Below are 14,280 nucleotides of genomic sequence, written 5' to 3'. Positions count from 1 at the left end.
TTGGAATCAACCGAGCTCATCGGGTCCCCACCGAATTTTGAAGGCTGGTAGAAGTCGGCCAAGATGGCACAACGCTGATCACTCGAAAAAGGATACACCATTGATGACTTGCCGCAGACCAGAGTCATGACACGGGTTGGAACCCAACCCTAAGTCAACTCAGCACCGGGTTGGAACCCAACCCTAAGTCGCGACACGGGTTGGATGGGGTCATGATTGAAGTTGGGTACGGCTCGAGACTGCTCAAACGAGCCAGAAGTCCTCTTGTTTCGCGACGGATGACTGGATCAGAAGGAGAAGCGGAGGGTTCGGCGTCTTCCCCGGCGATAGCTTCTCCACCACCAATATTTCTTTTCTTGGAGGCGAGTGGTAGCAATGCGGCCTCGGCACTAACCTCTTCACTCGACTGTGGGAAGCAGGGGACATCCAATAGCGGCGAGCATGAACTGCCCCTCAAGCATGCCGGCGAATATGGGGCAAATCGGCGATAGGGCAGAATGGCTATAAGGAGGAGGAGGCAGTTGTGGGAGCTGGACCGAGGCAGACTCGACTGACCGACGATTGGGGGGAGTGGGCTCGACAATGCCTAGAGTGAATTTGGTGCTCTCTGTGGAAGAGGACGATGGGGGGCTGCTAGCATGGCCACCTAAGCAGAAGGCTGCTGGTGGGGACTATATGGCCATGGTCCAGAAGTTAAAGTTGGTGTTAGATAGGGAAGATGGGGTAGAGTGCCCCTTGCAGGAGGCTTCATGCACTCCCATCTGAGTAGGGGATGACCGGGAGGCAAATGTCGTGTGCCCACCAGGAGCCTCTCCTTCGCCAAGATGAAGTGCTTGTTTTAGAAATGCAGGGGGGCAAGGAAGCCATGTTTTTCAACCTCCTTCAGAAGATTGGTACAGCTTCATAGTCCAAATATGTGTGTACTTGTGGAGACAAGACTGTCGGGTAGGAGTCTCCAACAGGCCAAGCGGCATTTCCCACCTTCATGGGGATTCTTTGCTATTGAATCCAGAGGCCTATCAGGGGGCTTAGTGGGGGCGCGGAGACAGGGATTTTTCAACTTTGATGTTTTTCACAAATGTAATCATCAACTTATTATGGTGATCTATGATTATACACCCCACCCCACCCCACCCCCCTCTTGAGGGTTTTGTTTATAAAGTATGCTAGCACCGATTACAGAGAGCGCTGGGTTCTATGGAGAGAGGTGACTAGTATGATCCAGCATAGTCTCCCATCCTTTATGGTGGGTGATTTCAATTGTGTTGATGGGCCTTAGTAGAAGAGGGGAGGAAGGCCTTTCTCATCCAAAGTTGAGGTTAGAGAGTTTCAGGATTTCATTGCAGTTAACGATCTCGTCAACTTGGGTTTCACTAGGCCAAGATTTACTTGGTGCAATAATCGACAAGGCCGAAAAAGAGTTTGGGAGAGGATTGATTGGGTGTTCGCGATGACAGGGTGGATTCAGCGATTTTCAGACTACCATGTGAGTCACTTACACCGGATTGCCTCATATCACTGTCCAGTGTTGATTAGCACTGACCCCCCCCCCCCCCCCACCTCTTATCAGTCTCTCTTTTCAATTTGAGAAGATCTGGCTCTCCTACTCACATTCTTGGGATATTATGCGGGATGTTTGGCGGACAATTGTGTGTGGGGATGCGATGTATCGGGTCACCCAAAAGCCGGAGCTAACCAAACACCGACTCCGAACCTAGAATAGAGTGGAGGTGGGTAACATCTTCAGGAGATTGGAGGAGGTTGAAGTCTCTATATCCCATCTCCAGTCTAAGGAGGAGTAGTGCGGGGGGCTTTCTTCGTAAGAGCTGCATGAGCTCAGAACGACACTGGCGGCACACCACTCTCTCTTACGCTAGGAAGAGAAATTTTGGTGGCAGAAGTCCTGAGCATAGTGGATTGCAGAGGGTGATAGGAACACCAGATACTTTCATCAATCCACAATCATTCGAAGACAGAGAAACAGAATCAGAAGGTTGAAGACTAACAGTGGTTAGATAACTAAGGATGATGGGGCTCTATCACTTGGGAATTCCTGCAGTTTTTCAAATTCTGATAGATGACTTAGATTGGGACTAGCGGACATTTGGTGGGGGTACCACCTACGGAGAGGGTTTTGGCCATTGGAACACTGTTATTACCACTCTGATTGAGGCACGGAGGTTCAAGAGGTAATGTTGTTGATAAGAGCACAAAAGTGTGACCTACATACCACTTAAATTAGTATTATTGCTAACAAGATAATGATAATATCGCTGAATTAATATTATATTTTTGTTGGGTGTAGGTAATCATAAATCAAAGCTAAAATATGCATCAACAGGACTAAGTTCGGCCGCATGGAACAACAGTCAGCCCATGGCCAAGCCACAGTCAATGGGAAGACAAGTCAACAGCCAGCAGTGCACAACAAGGGACAAATCAACAATCCAAGGGAGAGCCCATGGATTCTTCCTTAGAAACACAGGTTAGGGAGCAGCCAAGGGCTTAGATTCACCATCCGAGAGGATCCAATGATCCGTGGGGTTCACAGCAGTGTTTCCAGCGTTCAGCGCGTCCCCGCATCCGTTCTTCGGCATGCGATCCATCCGTTCGTTCCATCCTTCTACATCACCTTTCGGATCCGCATCCTAGGCCCCGCATCCGTCCGTTCTAGCCTTTCGGAGTTCACGATCCTCCGCGTCCGTTTCTTCCGTGCATCCCAACATTCCAGCTTCCAGATCCACGATCCAACCTTCCATCTTCATCATCCCGTGCATCCATTCCTCTCTTCTGCAGAATAACAGCGAGGAATCCTGCTTAGTTGGGGGTCTCATGCAACTAGTTAAAAAGTTTTCTTTAGATTTTAAATAAATTCAAACCAAGAAGCCAAAGGAGGGGGGATCTCTCTCTCTCTCTCTCTCTCTCTCGGGGGCAATATATATCTAGCTTCTTCTCTTGACCTAGGGGGTATTTCGAATAGAAAGAAGGAAAATAGAGGGGGGGGGGGTACTCAGAAACAGAGGACCCTCTCATTCCGAAAAAAAGAAAAAAAGGGAGAGGTTGACGCGTGTAATGGGTGACTGATTTCTTTGGTGAAGGGTGATAGATGAACCTTTGATATATTGCTTCTTTGAAGTAAACTCTGAACTTTTATTCTAAATGATTTATATCTATTGATATTTTTTGGATTCTTGCATATTTGTTTTGTAGATAGTTCTTAAATGGTTTATGTATATTGATACATAGATTGCTTTAGTATTTGATTTGTCGTAGACGTAATAAGCATGATGAATGCTTAGAAGTTGAGTTCATGTGTTCATGAAATATATTTCATAATTAGATCTATTCTACTTTTGAATCTTTAAGTCAAGAACCGTAGAGTTTATTTTTTGGATGCAATATAGTCAAGGAGGATTCTAGATCCCTAACCATCTTTATTTTATTGAACTTTGTTTATTTACTTATTATTCTCTACTTTCAATTTCTAGAAACTATCTGAAATTACATCTGAAATTACGCTAATAACACATAGACCGCTTTCTAAGGAATCGACCTCAGACTCCCAAGTTATACTACTTGTGCGATTTTCCTGCACTTGGGAGAGCAGTTCTGCGAATGCATCAATGGTCGTTGGTAGAGGACAAGGTTTCCGACCTAGATGGCTTTCTCCCCTTCTTCAAGAGGTACTGGACCATCCTTCGGCTTGAGATTGTTGTTGCCATCCAGCAATTCTTCTATACAGTGGCAATGCCCAATGCCTGGAAGAGGACCTTCATCACAATGATTTTGAAAAGACGGGATACCACGGAGCCAGGCCACTACAGACCCATTAGCTTATGCAATACCTTATATAAAGTTATTGTGAAGATCCTGGTCATCATACTGCGGGGTATCATCCCATGTCTCATTAGTCTAGAGCAGGGGGGCTTTGTAGAAGGCTAGAGCATCACTGACAATGTCCTTATCACCTAGAAGTTCATGCAGGATCTTCATCAGGCCCCAACCTGGCGCAGTTTGATGGTAGTCAAGCTTGAATAGAGAGTGCTTATGACCGTATGAGTTGGCAGTTTCTGATTCTTTCCTTAGAGAGTTTTGATTTCCATGAGAGGTGGATCAGGTGGATTATGAGTTGCATACAAGTGCCATTTTTTGCTATCCTAGTGAATGGCTTACAAACGCCCTTTTTCGAGTCCACTATCTACGCTAATGCCCTATCTAGAGCCCGCCGAGCGACTACCATGATGCAGGTACTCGATGCCTACAAGCTAGCCCCCACTGTAGAGTCAATTTTGCATCTTCTATTTACTGATGATTGCATGTTGCTTGCCTGAGCCACCAAGCAGAATGCCCTAGTGATTGAGAGGACTCTGGAGGACTAATGTCTAGCATCGGGACAGAAGAGTGAATCTTACCAAATCTGATGTTTGTTTCAACCCCAAGATCAAGTCCCAACTCAAATCCAGCATAAATCAATCCTGGGGGTGGGTGAGCAAGATGGGGTCTAGCAATACCTCGGTGTCCCTATTCCTAGCATATGTCTGCAAGGATTTTGACTGTAGCAGTATAGAGCAGAACATCCGATAGAGGTTAGAGGGGTGGCAGGACAAGGCACTCTCGATGATGGGTGGAGCGACTTTGTTAAAAGCAGTTTTATGCTCGATACTGGTCTACATGTTGACCAACACCCTCTTGCCTAAGGCCCCACTGATGAGACTAGAGCAGATGTTCGGGACCTTCTTTTGGGGTAGGTAGGAGGGTAGGGGTGGAGTCCATCTTGTTGCCTGAGATGTCGTATGCCAGCCGACACGCAGTAGGGGTCTAGGCATCCAGTCACTTCAGATGAGGAGAGAGGCCCTTGTAGCCAGACATGTGGTGAGGTTCTTGCTTAAACTAAAAGGCCTATGGTGCTCCATGATGAGAGCCAAGTATGAGACCTACTCTAGAGCATTGATTTTTAGGTGACTCGACGTAGTTCCCTCATATGGTGGGACATGTGTGCTCATGCTCCACTAGTACTGGCTAGCATCAGATGGTCGATTGGAGATGGGCTCTCGATCGATGTCATAGATGATGCCTGGTTGTCCAACTAGCCACTGTGTACTTGGCCTACCATAGTTGATGTTTAGAGTGCTGAGGGACTCAAGGTATGCGACATGTTCCTTCTTAGGGAAAGGAGATGGAATGCAGCGAATGTCCATCGCATCTTTGGGGACCAATGACCGAGAGAGTTTTTGCTATGCTGATTCCCTTGGGGGATGCCCCTGAAAGAAGGGTTTGAAGGATATCTTGTAAATGAAGGGTGAGGGCTAGCGACCTCTATGACCATTATAGGGCTGAGCCCACGCAGAGGTTGGGCGGTGGCTGGATTTGGAGATTTTGTGTTCATCCTCGGGTGGCCTTATTCCTCTAAAAGATGGTATAGGGATGCCTTCCAACCAAGGGTGTGCTGTGTGGCAGAGGTCTGAGTCTCCCGTTAGCTTGTGACAAATGTCAGGAGGAGAAGACGTTTGCACATGCCTTATTCTATTGTCTTGGGGTTAGGCATATTTGGAGGCTAATTGGAGTTTTTGGCAATCCATGTCCCTTGTCACTGCCTTCTTGAATTACTTGCAAGGAACTATGGGAGCTCTGCCTCGATTCCTTCGAGGGTGAAGGCTGCTTATCTAGCCTACCACATCTGGCTTGACTAGAATGCTCGGGTCTTCAAGAACAGAAGACATCACCCGAGGTTGATGGTCAACAGAGCCTCACTTCAAGCAGCCAAGTACTTCTAGTCATCTTCCGTCGGAGATACTATGATTGCGAGGGACACCCGGAACTCCTACTCAGCTCTTGTAGCGATCTAGACGATTTTCATCCGATGAAAGCCTCCACCCCCGAGCTTTCTTTAGGTCAACTTCAACATCAGCGTATCTGATGATGGCAACAGAGTTGGAGCCAAATTTGTTATCAGACTTCCTGACTCTAGGATGTTGGTGGCTGGCGGCAGCCGTATTTTTGATGTCTCTATTCCAGGGGTGAAGCAGAGGATAGCTTGGGAGGGTATCATCTTTGCCAGACTCACCTTGGGAGCGAATTGCATTCAGCTTGAAGGTGATTCTGCTGTTGTGATTCAGTGGATCCAAGGTCACCGTAGGATGTCGTGCGGGCATCCCTTGCTGCAGGACATCCTTAGGTTAACTAGGGATTGTAGTGCATTCCAGGCATCCCATATCTACAGAAAGGCGAACAGAGTGGCGAATTGAGTTGCTTTTTATGTTGAACAGCATTCTGGTGGCACTCTTTGGCGCAGCCAGGAGACCACCCCTTCTCCTCTAAATTTCTTTTTGCTTTCTGATTTTATGGGACGTATTCATACTAGATGTGTATGATCTTTTCGACTTGTCAAAAAAAAAATCGAGTTGGTTGATATTCCGTATTTTATTCATGAAGTCGGCAAATATCATGGATCATTCGCTGAAATGCCGAACGGTCGTGATAAGCTCCAATGAGGTATAAATCACGGATTTTTCAAGAATCTATTATGGCGATGTTTTCTCTTTTTTCTCCGCTTTTCATCCTTCATCAAACCTGGTATCTCTTTCTATCATTTCCTGACATTCTGGGCCAGACATCTGCCTCCTCTCGGTTCAACCAATGTGTTTTCTTTCTTTTCTTGCACATCCTCCATCGCATCGTTATCCCTATAAGTGCACCCGCACGTCTGCATGTCCTTGAAAATGTATGTTCATGTGTCTGCATGAGTTTGCTCCCTTTTTTTTAAGTATATAATGAGGCACTGCTAAATGGAGTTAAATGGACAGAAGCTGTAATTGCATTTGCTGCCAAAATGAGCTGTAGGGTAAGTCGCGTTTACATGCATGTATGCCAGCATCTCATATCTCTATGCCGAAAGTTACCCAAACTAGCTACCCTTCCAAGTGTTCGAGTAGCTCCAATTCTTTGAACCCATGAAGTTTATAAATTTTCGTGTAGCTTTTTCCCATTTCAGCAGGCTTTTTTTCCTTTTTTTTTCTTTTTTTCTTTTTATTTTGGCTATCGGTATAGTGCCTTACTGCCTTCAAATCACTTAGAAGAGGAGCAGCTCAATGCATTTGGGTGCCTAAGGCGAACTCACTAAAATGGGTCTTTTTTCTTTTTGTTTTGTTTTTAAGGCCTTCTATACAGTGGGCCGGCCTAAGGCGAACTCACTAAGAAGGTCTTTTTCCTTTTTGTTTGTCTTTGAGACATTTTCTGTGGTGGGCCTTCTTTAGACTAGGGCCTTAGGCGACCACCTCAGTCGCGTAAGGGTTGGGCGGGCCCTGCTTAGAACATCTGGTTTATTGGATCCTTCCAAACATTGTGGGACCCATGAGAACGCATAGTGATGGGGACATTAGAGCCCTTCATTCAGATGATCCTGAGCCTCCGAATTGAGTCAGACCCGAATTAGGTCCATTTGAGTTCGAGTCATTTTCTTTTATTGCATTATTTGCTTTTATCTTAGTCAAGTCAATTTGGTCAATTATTTTGTTATTAGACTAGTCAATTGGGTTTATGTAATTGGGTCAATGTGTAAGGTCTATATAAAGACCACCCCTCTCATATATGAGGCAATTGATGATTGAATGAAAAAATCCTAGCCTCCTTCTTGTTCTTCTTCTTCTTCCTCCTCCCCTTCTCTTCTTCTTGCGTCTCTATAACCTCTTCTTCCTTCTCTCTCCCTTGTTCTTCCTCCTTCTCCTCTTTATCCTACAGTGTCCGTCATCAGCTTGGTATCAGAGTCGTGCTTTGCCTCTGTGCCAAAGCAGTGGACCCTGGTGTATGGTAGAGCAACCCCCGATCCCGCATATCAGGCTGCCGCACGAATTCTTCGTACCTCTCACCCTGCGGACATCGGAGCAGGTTGAAGGGCCCCGTGCGATTCCCACTACCAAAAAGAGAGGGGGTATCACCACCCCTCTCGCGACGCTGTCCCTGAGTCCCACTGAAAACAGCAACCAGTGGTCTCAGACCCCCTGTATAGGGGTGGCAAAATATGACCCGACCCGCCAACCCGACCCGTATTCGACCCGCCATAAACAGGTTTGGGTTTGGCCTAAACAGATTCGGGTCGTAAACAGGTTGACCCGTTTAACCTGTTTATTAATTGGATCGGATATAGGTTTTACATATCTGACCCGTTTAACCTGTATAACCCATTTAACTATTGGGCTGATAGAAGATAAGGACCATACCCACAAGGCCTAGGCCGGCCCAACTCTCTGCCGCATGCCCGCATGGCCCGCATCGTACTGAGAAGTGAAGCCCAACTCCCCCTCAGCCCGATTTCAAATTTTCACCGCGAGGTATGCTTAGGGTTAGGGACTTAGGGTTTGTCCAAAGCGCCGCCGAGCTCTCTTCCCATCTCCCCTCAGTGTCCCTCTCGGCTTCTCCCCTCTCCTCTCCTCCGCCTCCACCCTCTCCTCCGGTCCTCCCCCTTCTGACTACTTCCTCCTCCCCATCAACGGCGACCGTGGCTACATCACGCCCCCCTACCCCTGTTTCCTTTTACCCTATGATAACAAAATAAAAGAAAAGAAGAAGAGGAAGAGGAAGAAGATCTCATCTATTCCCTCTCCCTGGGATTTCTTTGGCTCCCGTCGCCTTCCCTCTCCCTTTTTTGTTCGAAGTCTTCCATGTGTGCGAGCTACTTAAGGTTCGGATTCGATCTCATCGACGCGAGGTCGGAACCTCTGCTCTACCGAGGTAAGAAGGATCCATCTATTTAGGGTTCGGATGGTTGATTAAGATTTGGCTTTTTGTCATCTTAAGCTCATTTATTTGGGATGCTTCTGCTCCAGCATGAAGTTTCGCTCATTTACTTGGTTATCCAGGGGATTGTCAGGAAGGTGGTGGTGGATTCTCATTTAGTTTATTGGGGAGAATAGATCTCATCTACCGTGAGGGGATCTGCAGTTGTAAGTGCTTTTGTTGCTTCTGCTCTTTTCTTCTTCTTCTTCGCTTTTGTAATTTTTTTTCCGTTTTTGTCTGGAGATATGGAAGGATCTAATGATGTACCGGTCATCTAGGATCTAATGATGTACCTTGTGTTTTCATTTCTCATTGGAGTTGATTCATATTTTCTTTTGTAGTATAGAAGACGAACAGATTTGTGTCTCTGATCCATTATAGATTAAAAGAAGGGTTGGTTCACCCCCCAAAAAAATAATGGATAGGAAAGGAGATCTCTTCTTCTTCTTCTTCTTCACAGCCCATCAAAAATCATCTCTTTGATATTGGGAAACGAAGATATCAAGTTTAAGTATCAGCAAAAGCTTTCTAACAAAAAGCTTTCTTCTTGAAAATATCAACCATTTTTCTTGAATCTGTACCATGGTATTCTCTCTGGTGAAACAGGGTGTGGTTTATGTTTTCCAGTTATTTCTTTGAAATTTTCTGTGATTGTTTTTCTTCTATTTGTTCTCTCTTTTGTTTTCTTTTTTGAACACAAAATCTTGTATTAATTCTGAATATTAATAGCTTTTAATAAATATAGTACTTTATGTTTGACGAGATGCACTGCTGTTCTCTGGAGCTGATTGATTTTTGTTTCTGAGATTTTATTTCATGAAGTCAGTGTTGATTGCATGAATGCATCCAATGTTTTTTCTGGTGGTGTCTCTGATGTTCTTTGTCTTATCTGGTTCTATTGTCACTGTTCTTGGATGGAGCAGATTCACGGTTGCTTGATTTCAGATTCACTGCAGTAGCTAAAATCAGTTAGCAGAAATTATACTAGGGTTACATCAACTTTCGTGCCTCTGTACTTTTTTTAATTTACATAGATATTTTAGGATTTATAGTCTTACCTTTGTTTAAGAAAAACACTAAGATGTTACTGTCTCTTGATTATATATATGTCTAGTTTCTTTGTGTATTATAGTGCTATTTCAAATGATTGAAGCTCTAATTTTGTGAAAATATTACAATTTTTTGGTGTAATTTTTAATTTATTACGTGGCATCGTTATTTGGTGTATTATACTGTATAACATTTCTGAATATGCTTGTGTACCTTGTTTTCCTATAATCATTATAAATTCAACCATGATCAAGAAGCTTGAAATGAATCATGATCATGGACTTGGACTATCCACTTTGTTATCTTTAGTTGTTGTAGAGTCACCGATATCCATCGTGTTTAGTTTGAACTGATGACGTTGAATGATTTGTTTCTTTGCTCCTATGCAGGGACATCGATTGACCAAGGAATTGCCTACGTGCTGATGCTGGTGGCCTTAGTCCTCACCAATCTCATCCACCCCTTGGATGCTTCATCACCCTACAAGCTCTTCTAAGCCCATTCATGGACTGAATTGATGGATTTGTTAGGGAAGGGAGTGGGCATGTTTGGATTGGTTGTTCATTTTGTTTGAATCTGTTGTGGTTTGGGATTTGAACCTCTGGTTGTGGCAAGTTGGTTGTTGAAGAATATAGGCTCTTCCAGAAGATATGGAGCAATATTTTAAAGGACCAATGCAAGCTTTTGATTCTGCTACCATTTACAGTGTGCAGTGACCTTAATGTGTTTCTTATGATTGATGCATGGCGTATTTAAAAGAAATCTGTATACTTTAGAATAGAAGCTCCTACTGACTTGGGTTGTAATAATAGTTGTTCAGTTTTCTGCTGTCTATCATATTAATTTCCCCTGCAGTGTTTGCTTTTATAATCTAGTGATTCCAACATATGCATGCATTCGCTTGTCAGGATATTGCTTTCGCCGTGGACGATTGAAGTTGGTAGCTATGGAATTATTCTACTACTGATTCTTTTCTGCTGGCATAATCTGGCTGGAACCTTCCTTACGGCAGATCCTTGTTGCGCCTCTTTTGCATTTTGTCTTTGATAATAAATTCCTTTTGTCTAGGTGTTTGGATGTCTTTATGAAGCATGTATAAACCCAAAAACTGTTGCAAAAATTGTTTTAAAATAGTCATATAGCAGTAATTGAATGGGCAGCTTACCTGATTTTTATTCATTATGTCTATATGAAATGGCAGCATTAATGGATGACCATTCGATTTAGAAAACAGATTAAATGGATTAAATATGTTAAACGGGTTAAACGGGTCGGGTTGGTAAACAGGTTACCTGTTTATTAAACAGGTTAAATGTGTCGGGTCAGATTATCTGTTTATTAAACGGGTCAGATTCATGTTATGATTTTCTGACCTGTTTAATAAACAAGTCGGGTTCAGGTTTATGATTTTCTGACCCGACCTGTATCTGATCCGACATGTTTATATCCGACCCGACCTGTTTGCCACCCCTGCCCCTGTAGCAGTTGCCGGTTTCAACGGGGAAGGAGTCCCTAGATCCACCGTCGCACCCACTGTGACCGGCCGCCCCTCTCCACCGCCGCTCCATCGCTGGGGCCGCCACCACAGTTTGTCTCCGCAGCCGCCTCCACGACCTCCGCCCGTTCCGCAGCTGCCGCCGAGGAGGTCGGCACGTCCTCCTGAATCGGTCGGGAGGTTGAAGAAGAAGTCAAGGTAACGGGTAAGTTCTAAACCCGTTACCCACAACCCGGTAACTCGGGTCCTCCAAAAAAAAAGTGCATGTGATCTGCACGTGCTGGAGATAACTGATAGTCAGTTTTAAAACCACGCAATAGCACGTATCCTGTAGGATAGTGATTACAGATATCGATCCACAGGGATTGGGGTATAATTATTTTTTTTAATTTATAAATATGAGTTTGTGGAGAATATTAACCTAAATAATTTAACGAGAAATGCAATTGAAAATGATATAAGTAGAAGAACCTAGGGCAAGGAATTCATCACTAACATGGCAACAAGGGTTATTTGAAATTTATTTCATTCTTGGATTATTATGCAAATTGGCTACAAGCCTAATGAGTATTCGAATAAAATTTTATAAAAGTAATTTAGGTATAGTCCATCTTCAGTTAGCATAAAATGTCTACTTTAATCTAAGGTGGCAGCACACCGCATCTTTCTTAAGCATGAACTATCTTATTTTTACTTTAATGATCATGAAAAACATTTATATAGACATCATACTTAAAATCACAGAATTTTAGCATGAGATAAAAGAATATTTATTAAGAGCAAGAATGTCTATACAATTCCAAGAGCATGAAATTAAATAAACAAAACCCATGTTCCTTTGTTAGGGCTGCATCCAGCCCCAATGAAGAGCTTAGCCTTCCATGGAGTTGTAGACGACAGCAACAGCGTAGCAGCGGGCTTCCATCTATTTTCCTCCCGTCGGAACTTCTTCCTTCTCCCTTCTGTGGGAACTCCCAGATAATAAGATGATCAAGGGATTGTTCGGTGAGAAAAAATTCCCCCAGCCGATCAGAAGTCTTCTCTTTATATAGGCTCGACATCCCCTGTTTTGCTTCATGTGCGAGTGGGAAGATAAGGACACGAAAGGGAAGCAGGATGCAATTGGAAGGCGGATGTCTCTGCTCCTTGATCCTTGGACGCGGTGGGCATGCTACTGGCTCTGATCCGGATGGCTGGATGAAGAAGTTCGGTTGGAGTTGGATCGCAGAGTACATGGACGCGGGAGTGATGCGCACGGCTAAGATTGCTAAATGAAGAACTGAACTCGTCCGTGGATGAGGGAACGATCCGTGAAGCTCGGGATGCATGCGGTTGAGCAGCTAGACGTGGGAGGAGGTTGTGAGACTTGGGACTTGGCCGGCCATGAGATAAAGATGGATTACGGAAAATTGCTATGAATCTATTCCGAAGCAGGGGAATCCGACGTTGTTGGATGGAGTTGATCCGGAAAGCTGGGATGCTGAGAACAGATGCCTGGGTCTTATCCTGTGGATGATGGAAGTTCTGTTTCGAAGTAGGGGAAGAAAGGAATGATGCGGAGAAAGATCTTGTTGATGTGGATGCAGGGGATGAGCTTGGATGACTCTGTTCCGCTAGGAGAATAACGCGGAAGGATGGAGCTGATCCGGATTAGAGAATCTGGGAGGATCAAGGCTAATCCGGACTTGATTCAGGATGCTTGAGGCGCTAAAGATGATGCTGAAGAGCTTGGGAATTGGCTGGAAATGCTGGGATAAGAATGGATTACGAACGAGATGTGGGGAGTGGTTGTGGATGGCTGGATTCATGCGGATGAAGGGAAGTTGATGAAGAAATGGACGTGGCTGAATGCGAGTGGATGTGGCTGGGATCAAACATGGACGGCCGAAGCATGGAACCAGTGGAGGAAGCGGACGAGATTGGCTTGGACGCTGGAAAAATCCGGGAGGTGATCTAATCTAGAAGATGGTTTGATGCCATTTCACCACGCGGAAGAAGCTGGGATGTTGGGAGATTCACAAGGGACGGCTGGGGTCAAACTCGGACGCTAGGATGAATCCATAGATGAGGGGAGTTTGGATTCGGCTAATGGCTGATCCGTGAGATAAGGATGATTGCGAACGGATTTGTGAGCTGGGAGGAAGGCTGCAGACGAGTTGGATTACGGTTGCAGCAGAGGATAATGCGGAAGGATGATGTGGATATAGGATGGACTCGGAATAGGAGAGAGGACGCGTGAACTTGGGATGGCCATATGCTGAGAAAGGAATTTGGGAAGTTTGGACACGTGGAAAGACCTGTTTTTGATTGGTGAACGTGTGAAGAAATTGAATGTGAGTGGCTGAGATGTGATGCAGAGGAGTTGGGATGAATGGCTGAATCAAAATCTGAGAGGATCTAATTCGTGGGGTGCATGCGATTTGGGTTCAGGAATTATCCCAAATGAGTTCGACTCGACCAAAATAATTAAATCAAACTCGAATTACCTCTAATAATTTATTAAAATGCAATGATGAAGGAAAACATATTTTCTTATGTTTAAATTTAAAATATTTGCATAAAAATAATAATAAGTGCTATGTAAAATAGATAAATTTATTTATTATTTAGCACTTATCAATAATGGATATCGAAGTGGGTTGCGATCGAAAATCCGAACCCGATAACCCGAACCCATAAAGGGTAAAAAAAGAAAAAAAAAGAAAAAAAGCCCTTACCTCTGTCATCTTCTTTCTTCTTTTCGTGGCCTTCCCGCCGTGACCGCCCGCTGCGCCGTCCGAGCTCGCGCCGCTCCGCCCCACCGTCCCCCATTGTCACCAAGCCGCACCTCCTGCGTCGACCGCGTCTGCACACCGTTGTCGAGCCACGACGCCATCGATTGAGGCGCCTCCTCCCCACGGCCAACCATAGTGTTGCCCGAACCAGCCGCGCCACCGCCCGAGCAGCTGGCAGACCACCCGAGC

The 14,280-nt window shown here is 44.9% G+C and overlaps 1 long non-coding RNA gene across 2 annotated transcripts; it reads left to right on the top strand.

Annotated features, from left to right (window-relative positions):
• Positions 1-8,350: 8,350 nt before the first annotated feature.
• On the top strand, positions 8,351-10,654 carry LOC149768329 (uncharacterized). Of its 2 annotated transcripts, none has more exons than XR_016399412.1 (3): positions 8,351-8,727; positions 8,856-8,939; positions 10,212-10,654. It is a non-coding gene; the product is annotated as an uncharacterized LOC149768329 (long non-coding RNA). The 2 variants fall into 2 exon arrangements; XR_016399411.1 differs by having other exon boundaries at positions 8,823-8,939.
• The last annotated feature ends 3,626 nt before the right edge of the window (positions 10,655-14,280 follow it).

Source organism: Phoenix dactylifera, chromosome 2 (genome assembly GCF_051530095.1).
Source record: "Phoenix dactylifera cultivar Ajwa chromosome 2, Ajwa_hap1_PhDact_Kaust_v1.1, whole genome shotgun sequence".
NCBI lineage: Eukaryota > Viridiplantae > Streptophyta > Magnoliopsida > Arecales > Arecaceae > Phoenix > Phoenix dactylifera.
Note: the sequence above shows the minus strand (reverse complement) of the source record. Positions and strands in the feature narration are given on the sequence as shown.